The sequence below is a fragment of the Aythya marila genome (genome assembly GCF_965140915.1).
Source record: "Aythya marila genome assembly, chromosome: 8".
Taxonomy (NCBI): domain Eukaryota; kingdom Metazoa; phylum Chordata; class Aves; order Anseriformes; family Anatidae; genus Aythya; species Aythya marila.
The window spans coordinates 10,634,244-10,645,585 of NC_139049.1; positions in this window are offsets into that span (position 1 = coordinate 10,634,244).

An 11,342-nucleotide genomic window follows, 5' to 3' on the forward strand; every position below is an offset into this window, starting at 1 on the left:
ATGAGCTGATCGAGACCATAAACCATTCCTCGCAACACTGCTCCACGCTCTCTGCAAACCCACACTGAAGCCTACTGTGGTTATGCAGAGCTTCGCCCCTATCCCAAACCAAACTTCCCTATTAGGTGTTGTCAGGCTGATCCTGGGAGGTTCTCAGCCCACATAGCCCCCAGCACTATGCAGGAGCAATTAGCCTGAGTGTTTGGGTGGACCTGGAATTGTCACCTAACTACAGCAGCCACCTCACTATCAGGCTGCCCCTGGTCACTTGGATCATATTCTGATGATGTGTGAACACAGAGGTGGCCAAAAATAAATAATATAAGACGCCGCACTCCCCTGAGCGTTGAGGTTCTCATGCCAAGAAATATTCTCTCTTCTTGCTGCCTCTTTTTGTGGTGGTTTCCTGAGACTGAAAACGTTCCTCCACTGCAGAAGATGCGAAAAAATTCCTGCTGACCTCAGCATTGAGTTTCATCTTTTTGAAGCTTTGTTGCGCCTCTAAGATAATTTATGAGGTGTCAGGATTTTCCGACCACAAATGTCTTGGACGAAAACTGTTTTTACACTACAGATGCCATGAAAGAGAAGCAATTTCAGTCTGTTTTTTCTACAGCACTGTCTGTGTCCACAATGAAGCACGGGTTCAGAGCTCCCGGAGATTATTTGTGTAAGAGTTGTCCGGGCCAGAGCTCCGCTGAGACTCAGGCTGGGTCTGATTCCCCACCTTTGCCTCATTGCCCTGATCTTCTCTGTTGGGAGGGGAACTCCCATTTCCTGGTGCTGTGCCACGAAAACACGAGCTTGCCAAGTTATTCTCTGTATGTGTGTATGTGCGCGTGTGTGTTCAACAAGCCAGAAGTACCAGAAGTAAAAAAGATCCATTAACAAACCGCATTTTGCAACATCCATAAGGATCCCCAGATTTCTCGTCTGTGGATTTCTCTTCCCCATGCTTTAGATTTTCGAGGGGAAAAAGAAACCAACAACAACAACAAAAAAAAAAAAAAAAACAAGAACCCAGCTTAGCCGTTTCTAATCCAGTATGCACCTCAGTCTCCATGAAAGTGTTCTTGGGACGAGAGCAGTATTTCCCTTGGCTGGGATGCCCAGCCTCCTGGCTCCTCCGGAGCTGCAGAGCTGTAGACATTCCGCTGAGTAGTTTGCAACCCTGCCTGCCAGGAAAACCCAATGTCTCCATGGAGAAATCTCAGCGGAGGAGTTTGATACTCAATCAGGGATGGAAAAGAAGGGAGTTTATGCCTCCTTGAGACCAATCCCTTCCCTAAAAATAATTTAAAAAGCAAGAGGAAAAAAAAGAAAAAGCAAAGCGGCTGTATTCTTACAAGCATGGGCCCAGACAGCCCGGCAGTTTTGGTGGATGGTGTTTTGCCTTGTGTCAGGACTGGCCCAAGTCACAGAGACTTGGTCCAAGTGACTGTTTAGGTCAGCAGGAGCCTGTTTAGGTCAGCGGGAGTCTATCAACTTTGGATCAGACCTAACGTTTGGATCCAGAGCTGAACTTCCAAAAGTCTGGGCACGCTTGTATCTTCTGGTAAGGGGGGGCTAGGTTTGGCCCAGCTTTGAGATAGGAACCAGCTGCAAACGCAGGCCTCCAAACATGTTCTAGGAAAGAGGTTATAAAAGAGCCCCTTCTTGCTCAACACATTTATTCCCTGTGGGCCAGATTCCGACATCTTCATTAACACGGAGCAGAACCTTCCTCCAAGAGCAGTTACATTGATTTGAATGGGGCTATTCAGGGAGTCGGCAAGTACCTAATGTCAGCAAGGGTAGCACCATCTAAGGTCACATCTGTTTGCTTCATTGACACAAATTATTTTCTCTCCTTCCTGCTATTAGCACATACGGCTACAGAAAAAGCACATTGGGTTCCCTTCTTCCTGGCACCTCTTCAGCAAAATGCTGGTTGCAGACTCTTCCTTACTGGTAACGAGGTAAGAAGCAAAAAGAGCAGGAGCTCAGGTTGTAGCTCCGACAGCTAAAAAAATCCTATGATAAAAGGAAGCAAGGAAGCTGTGGTAAGGTCAGAGCTCCTTCCTGAGCACTGCTGTAATCTCTTTTTTGTCTGCTTTCACTCCCAGATTGAAAAATAGTGTCCACATGTGAAAGCACTACTGCCTACCTTGACCTTTTTGTAGCCATGTCTTCCTAGAGGTCATCCTCCTTTGAGCCATCGTCACACTCAGTCATTGAAATGCTGAATCTTCACTGTTCTGGACCATGTTGACAGAACCAGGGACCACTCCTGTGGCTGCTGATAGGGGCAACAAGACTTCTAACCCAGTGCCTGTGATGGGCAGGATGTGCCATACGCACAGATTTTCTATCTTGCACATTGACTTGTGAGAGGTCTCCAAAAACTGGCTTTGAGCATTGACTATTAGCTGAAAGAACCTGAATTTAGACAATCAGGAGTACCTGATTCACGTTACTTGGAAGTTGTGCTCCTAATTCACATTCACACAACCCCCAACACCTGCATGTCTTATTTTCTTCCTTCCAGGACATTGACCAGCTCTCGGCCCTACCTGTCACAGAAAAGACTAATTGCAAAAAAGCAAAGCAAAACAAAATGCATTCCATTCAGATTCTCACAACATTTTCTCCGTGACTGCATCAGAATAAGTTCCCTGTCACATAACTAAGGTTTCTCAGAGGCAGATTTTCTTTTCCTTCTCCTTTATCCGGGAAGATAAGGGTATCTGCACTGTGAGGTTTAGATTAATCATCAAAACTATTTGCCAAACACTTCCCAATAAAAAAGGATGCTTAACCAGCATGTCTGTAAGGACAGGCCAGTGTTAGTCTCTTTCCAGTTTTGAAGAATGCTGAATGTGTAGCTCCCCCAGGATAGGTGATTGCAGAATAAATGCACATGATTTTGCTAGTGCCAACAATGATCTGGGACATGACAGTTGCGTGCAGTGCTGCGGTAAGCCATTTTCTCCTTACTGAAAAGGAGGGAAAAGTCTCCCCACTTATGACATTGTTGGCTTTCCTCACCACTTCCAGCCGTTAGCATGACTTTTAACTCATTTTGCATAAAACTCCTTCTTTCCTGCCATTCTTTCTTGGACTCAGTTCTGTATGGTATTGTCAGATATTACTAACAGGTATCCAAGAGTCTGCTGCTTTTCCAGCAGGCCCTTCAGGATTTTATGTGGGTAGCAAATTCTCTGTTTCCCTGGTCTCTCACAGAAGTGTAATGAGAATAAGTGATAGGCTGTTGTTTGTCAAGAAGGAGCTTTTGGGTGAGGTTAGGAAGAGGATAACCTCTGCTCCTCTCGGTTACTCTAAATGGTCAGATGAGCAGAAAACAGTTGCCAGTCCATGGAAGCACGGGGTCTGAAAGGGAACAGCTGAGTTCTGGAGAACTGCTGGCAGTAAAACTGGATTTATAGGTCATTTATATGGTGGGAGGGAACATAGTGGCAAGACACGGACGTTGGTGCAATTGTTTGTTTGTATACATTTCATGTGCAGGAATGATTTTTATAGGAGCAAAATATCCTCGGGAGATGGTTCCTGCTTGAGACTTGAGATCTGTCCCCTCTTAAGAGGATGCAGAGGGACGGGATTCTGGTGTTAAGACCTGGCCTGATGCTCCCACAGCCCAAAGGCTCCGCAACTCAAGTTCCACATGGGGCTGGAGCCTAATATGTGTAAACACAGGCAGTGCTGAAGCACTTTTTTGGATGTGGAGAGCAGGTTAAGCTGTTTTGTAAGATACAGCTAATGAAAGACCATTGTTGCCCTGAGGAAAGAGGAGGGGAATTGCATTATTTATGCATTACAAATGCAGGCGTTAAGGCATAAACAAAGCAACTTGCACAAAAACAGACAAAGGAGGTTGCAGCAGTCAGCAGTTTCAACCCAGGTTTCCTCTGTCCCAAACTAGCACTTTAATCATCTTCCTTCTCTGTAAGGGAGAAATGAGTATCAGGGAACGGGGTGAGCCTCCACATTTTTCTACCCCAAGACAGAACTGTGTCCATTGTTGGGACTAGCCCCCTAGGAGGAATTATTTCTATTCAATTTGTGTGTGTCACAGCCAGATAATGCACTGGGTGGTATTTCCCTCTCTTCCCCCAATCTTTCTCTTTTATGACCACATGACTTCACCCCCTCGTGTGAGTGACAGTACCCATTAGACTAGACTCTGATGCAAAACAGCTGTGTGGAGAGAAGGGGAGGAAGGGAGTGGGGAACAGCAATTTAGAAAACAATTAAGAACATCAATTCCAATTCATTTGCTTGGCCAGGATAAGTAATTTCTAAGAGGTAACTTGATCTGCAGCAGACCGAGATTAAAGGCGAACTCCATTATCTCTAGTTTACAGTCTGGAGGAATTTGTTTTAACTGGTTACCAAGGAGGCTTCATAAAAAAAAAAAACAACTTTGCCTAAAAATGTCCAAAAAATCATCCTGATTTCTTCTTTTAAAGGGCACACATGAATTTATTAACTCTCTGAGAATGTGCTTCCACTGTGTTGCGGGAGGAATAGTTCAGTTCTTGAAAACAGAATCACTGCCCACAAGAGCTTAGAGATGCATTTTCCCAAAGTTAATTATGCCCATTTTAAACCAGTGTTAAGATTTTGGTGTAAAGATGGACTAGAAACATGAGACACTGGGTTCAGAAGCAGACTCAGCATTCTCCAGAGGAGGCAGTGGCGTCTGGAGGAAAATACAATGCATTGAGCACCAGGCAGTCCTCAGTCGTCTTCTGGCTCGGACACTGCCTTGCTGTCTGGCTGTGAAAAGCGATTCCCCTCTCAGCTTTAAGGCTGCTGAGTGAAACAATGGTAATGTACTTGGACACCTCTCAGAGGTGCTGTGAGACTCCGTGAGTAAATACCCTAACGTCACTTTGAATGCTGAGAGTCTAAAGAGAGGGGCTGTGACCCAGCAGACACCGAGCTCCTTGCTTTATTCGTGCTAATGCATGGAATGACACCAAAAACGAGTATGTGAGTGGGAGAGTCACTGATTTTCTACTGTGGAAGCCTCACGCTGTAGGACTTCCACCTTCCTCGGCTATCAGCACTTTACTTTGCCACATCCCCACGTCCCAGTCTTTGCTTCAACGTCTGCAGGCCTTGACTCTTCACCCTTGTTTTGCAAAATACAGTGTTGTCAAGTAGTAGGAGATGCCCCGCCGCTCCAGACCATTCAAATGCTGCTCAGACTATTTATCACTCAGAATGTCCAAGTACCTGTCCTGGGCATTTCTCCTGGGAACCCAGAAACAGCAGCCCACGTGCGTACAGGGACACAGAAGCCACGTGTGTCTCTGGATCTGATGTGAGGAGCTCAAGGGTGGGGTAAAAGCAGACATGGAAAAAAACATCCGTGAGCTGGCTCAGAATTCAGCGTTGGCCTTGGATCTGCATTTCTCTGGCTGGACCCAGCCTTCTACCTCTCCTGCGGAACTTTGTTTGTCTTAGGGACAAACTGCATTGCTGCCATCATGAGTCGGCCAGCCTGCGCTTTATACAGCTGCGTCCCTGTTCGCTAGCTAAGACTCCAGGGTGATGTAATTGCCTCAGTGGAAATAGGAGCTGGAGAATGTGATGTGACGAATTTCCCTGGACCACCAAATAAATTAAAAAGTAGGCTCCCGGCCCAGAAAGGTTACCCTCCCAAATAAACATGTCCCAGCCTCCCTTCCTCACACACACTTACCTTCTTCCACACCAGGAAGCTGAGCTCCTCACAGGCTCCATTACAGATCCAGAATGAACAGGTTCTTCCAGCCAGTCAGCATCTCCCGTACAGTAATTGCTTTGGTATGGGCATCTGAGTACAAGACAGAACTGTATATACTAGAAATATTCTCTTTGCATAAACTTCTCAGTAGACTTACTTTTGTCTTGTTGCCAGGAAATGTATTTGGGGCCTCTTGCTAACTTCACGTTTCTTTGATTAGAGGGGCACAGGCAGTTTGTTCCGATAGTTACAGGGGAAACGGCAGCCAGAGGAACTGAGAAACTGGAAAACCCTTTCAAAGCACAACAGCTCTGCAACTGCATGCGACCACCTTGCTCTGCCACCTTTTGTGACAGCCGCACTTTCATAGGCTGGAAAGAAAGGGGGAGAAAAACCCATCTTGCAAACATGCTTTTTTTTCACAAACTTACAGCCTGAGACCATTGAAACAACACAATGCAGGGAGCTCCAGGGTGAAAACCGGGCCAGTCCATAACCAACAGCAACAAGTGGTTGTAGGAATCAGCACACAGTCAAACCTGGCTGGTCGGGTGGGGCAGGAATTTAAGAAAGCAACAATATGGTCAGCCAAATTGGAGCGTGGCCAGGAAACAAGAGTTAACACCTCTCCTCTGCCAAAGAACACCACTTGGCCTGGAACAACAGTGAATGGCCAGGGCCCTGGCTTCACAATCTGCCCCAAAAAACTGCAAGGTGGGACAGGCAGATTCCGTGCCCAGTTCTGGTCAGGATTACTTTACGGCATGGGGCAAAGCACTTCGCTTTTCTCAGCCCCATCTCGTCTGTGTGCACAGCTCTCTGGGTTTCCGCCTCCCTCCCAAGGCTCAGTAACAGTTTGTTAAATGCCTCTTTCTCCTAAGAGGCAAGGTGAGAGTGCAAAGTACTTTATTTTTGTCCTGGAGAAGCCAGCTTCCTTCAAAGCTTCACTCATTAAGGCAACAGCCGTTGTAACTCAAGCCCCTTTGATGGAAGGAGTAAGTGGGGAAATTGCCAAAGGGAGGATTAGCTGATGGATGTCTTGAGCTGCAAGGGTGTCTCATATGGATTTGTGCTGGATTTTCACCTCAGCTGTCCTGGCTGGAACTTCTGTCCTCCCGTACTGAGACACTCTCCTTGCCTCAGCAGCAGTGAGGCCCTGGCTGAGGACTGCTTGCTCTGTCATTCCCAGCTCCCTTGTGAACAGAAAGCAAATGGCATGCCAAAGAAAACCAATATCCAGCCTGTGAAAAACATACCTGTTGTACTCGCAGGGAAGTGGCTGCTGCTTTGACCGAAAATACGATTGATTCAGGTGTGGTTCCCAACTTGGCTACTCAGTGATACAATGCTCTGGGCCACTGCTTCCCCTTCTACAGTAGGGAATGCCATGTGCTCCTTTCTGTACTGCAAATCCTTTGAGACCTAGGAATGAAAGTGCTGTAAACTGCTTTGTGCTTTTAGGCCTCATTTTGGGTAAAGGCATTCAGAAGGCACACTCCCAACACAAATTCCCAGACTACGTGATAGGCAGCAAGTTTCTTGCTATCCCCCATTCAAAAGGACTAGCACAGTCCACGTTTTTCTCCTATTACATTGTGTCCTTACTCTTTTCCTTTGTCTAGATCTTTGATTTCTGCCACTGTGATTCCATGGATTGAAGGTAACAGCAATGGCATCAGAGAATTTGTGTGCACTCATCGTTATGGGACAGCAAGGAAGGATGCAATCTGCAAAGCCAGGTTAGACCCACTTCTACATCCTCTAGTTATGTGAGAACCTTGTTTTTGAAAGAACAACTTCCTAGTCTTTCACGATTCAGTTAAGCCTTGACAGTTGTAAACTACAAACGCAAGATTATAATTTCCTAAAACGTCATTATCTGAAAGTCGTTATGGGGGCACTGAGGATGAAAATACTCCAACCTGTCAAGTCTCCTGCTTTTTATGCCAAACATCTCCTCACCAGCCACCATCTTAGCAACTCACACATGCCCAACATAAGGTCAGAGTTTCTTTCTAGCTCCTGATGCCAGGTGCTACATGCTGTGCTGTCTTCTTGTCTGACAAGTAGGGCATGATGCTGGAAGGGAGTGAGGTACTCTGCGACATTCTCTGCACGTTGCCAGCTGCCCTAGAGCTTCTTTGTCGCAGGATTATAAACCCATCCATGGGTGAGTGTCTATTTGTCTGCCACACAACCAGTGGAGGGGAGTGTGTGTGATACTGCTTGTTGAAGAGGTTCCCTTGGGTTGTTTTCAGCAGAAATTTGAGTTGTTTGTTTTCCAGAAGAGAATCGGTTACAAAAATAACACCAAGCAGAAAGGCTTTTTGAGAGAGAGGGTTGTGTTTACCATGCTCATTTCAGGGAAAGTTATTTGGGAGGAGAGAGGAAGTAGTTAAATCCTTGTTTACCAAGCTGGAAACCAAAATTCCCTCAGTTTACATAAATAAGAGAGAAAATGGCTTAGTGGTATGAGCACATGGCTGCAACTAAGGAGTGTTGGGTTCTGTTCTCTGCTCTAATGCATAAAACTCTTTAGGTCTCCCTCCCCTCAACGTGAAATTCAGCTTGTTAACATTATTTTGTGTACACCAAATCAGTAGTCAGCAGAGACAGGATCTTCCTAATGCCAGATTTGTCCACCAGCATCGGATGGTGCCTTGCAGAGGTACTAGGCAGCTGTAAGAATCAGTTGGACTAAACAGCTGAAGTAAAATGAGATGAATGGGATTCTGTTTTCTGGGATTCCCATACATACTATTAAGCTAACTGGTCCTAACTATCTGACAGTGTGGTAGAAAGGACTAATGCATTGCTTATTATAAAATGCTCTGATGCCGTGATGCTGGAGGCCATATAATCCTGACTACAAAGAGATCTGTCTGCTTGAGAAGGTAACCAGGGAAAGGAGTCCACTGATTCCTAAATATTTTTGTTCAATATGTGTACCTGTTTTGGATGTTGCACGGCTGGTTCAGATCACAGCAAGGATGTGCTCAGACATCTTTTGTGAGCTGGTATTTCTCTCCTTTGTGTAGGGAATGAAGTCTGCTAGGGGACACAGGACAAAACTGCCTGCACTGAAAGAGTCCAGAAGAAGAGAGAATTAATTATTAATCTCAATTACATTAGGGAAAAGGATATAACCCCAGGGCAGAGAGCAAGTCTGACAGCAGAGTGACTATACAGACACCATCCAAACAGGAGCCTCTCCAATGGCCTATGCCTATGTTTTGCCTTTGGTAACAAATCAGGGCTGCCTCTCACCAAACCAAGGCAGCCCCAAAACGGTTCCTCTGGGAACATTAACGTTTTACTGAATCACTTAGTCTCCCTTGATGACTGCTGCTTCAGAGTCTCAGTTGCCGAATCCCAGTGGGGATTTTGTTGATGGGGGTTTATTGACTTCTTGTTACCTTGAAGTTGCTGCAGTGGCAAGAGTCACAGGTAACTCCTGGAGTCTGTTTATTTTATGGGTTGGATTTTTAAGAGTTTGGCAATGGTAACCTGATTTTAGGAGAAGCCACTTGTTTATTTAGCTATACGCACACGTACTGATCCATAAATAAAACTAGTGTGTTATCTAGATGGGATAATTTCAGACAACCTTCACTTTGGTTCTCAGCAGAAGCTTGTAATATTATACTGCAGAGGCTGCAGATCTAAGTTGTGCATCTGTGGGAGAAAGCAGACTTGAATGTACTGTGACTGGTCTCACAGTGGAGTCCATGGATTTACACTTGAGTTGGAATTCATCTGACGTCACTTAAACATCTCAGAGTGACTTGTCTGAACCTACGACAGCCCTGTAGGCTCCTTCTGAAGTTGAATATATGGGATAACCATTGGAGGAGGGAAGAAGCTTTCTGGGAGGAGCTGATTTCTCCCCAGTGACTCTAACAGGAAGTCTTCACAATTACCTTAACCTCAGAAAACTGTCTCTTAGATGACCCAAATTAGGTGAGATGCATCTCACCCTTGGTTTAATACTGGGGGTCCAGATTACACAGAGGTCGTTGTTCCTCTGCAGTTGATGACCCAGTAAAAGCTGACAAGCCACATATATTTCAAGAGCCATAGGTCACCTTGGCTGATACAAGCTCTGTATTCATGTATGCATACGTGTCTGTAAGACTGTTATCTGTGTGTGTACACACACATAGATATCTTTCAAACAAGGATTTTAAAGCTAGGTCTGTGATTTTTGACCTTCTGGTGTTAACAGTGCTGTATGTTCGTTATTCTGTTATTGGAGGAGTGTGGGAGGATTCTCACACTGCAGTATTGCCCCAGAAACAGTGGTAGTGAGAACTGAAGCTGCTCCCGGCAGTGTCAGGCTCCTGTATGCAGAGAAGACTGTTCAGAAAGTGCTGGGTACCACTTTCCAGAGGCTTGGCACCGTGTATGCCACATGTGTCATTATTTGGGAATCTCTGCTACAGATCTGGGAGAAGCCACCTCTGCATCAGGACTGTGCATTCACAGGGCATTGTCAGAGCATAGGGAGAGGGGGAAAATCAGGCATAACGTACTTACAAATCACTTCGATTCATTGTAAAACTTAGTTTTGTGTAAAGCTTAGGTTCCTACAAGCCAAATCTTCAGACTTACAGAAATCCAGAGACACCAACAGATGTCTGCTAAGTGCGTTTGTAGGACTTCCTCAAATGTCTCAAAACTTGAGTCTCAGGAGCCTGAAAATACCAGAACAGATTAAAATGCCTGCAAATTCAACATTTTTGGAAGAGAGAGACAGGGAAGAGAGATTTCCCACCAATTTTCTGTCTTTATTTTTGCTGCGGTCATACACCAGGTTGTTCTACTAAAGCTCTGAAATGAACAGAAGCTGCGCATGTTCACGAGCACAATGTTCAGCCTGAGCCCTCTCTTTGCAGGACATATCAGGTTGGCCTAATAAGACCGCTAACCACAACCACATTGTTTCAATCTGCTCCAAGCACAAGCAGAATAAGTTTATGTCTGCCTGGAGAACACTCTCTCTGTAGATCCTGTAGTGGCCTGATTTGTGGAGGTGTTAATCACTCACAGCTCCCACTTAGATAAAGCTGTAATGCAGCCCAGATCACCCCTCTGTGCCTCAGTTTCCTCATCCAGAACACAATGATAACACGTGCTTCAAGCTCTAGGGATGTGTATTGTCGTACAAATATTGTTATTTATGGTGATGATGAGAATGTGAGCTTTGTTTGGTACAAAGGTCTGGGACTGCCTACTTGACATCAATTGAAAGAGATGGGTATTAACCTGCATGTTTGAAATACAGCCTGTTGTTATTGCTCTCAGATAAACAGAATTACCTCCTCTTAAAATCAAAGGTAATCTGCTTTACTTCAATGAGATGTGGTGATGTCCACAGAGAACAAATCACTTTTGGCAAGTGGAGGAGGGATTTTCTTGGCAAGTTAGAAGAAGCATCAAAGGAACAGAGGAGGAGTGGGATGCAGTGCAACTGGTTTTAATCACACATAACAGTCAAGTTCCTCTGGACAGGCCTACTGTCTGATATGCCATCGTAAACACTCTGGGGAGCCTGGATTAAGAGAATGGAAAACAAACGAGAATGGCATAAAGGCATTCAGGGCACTCT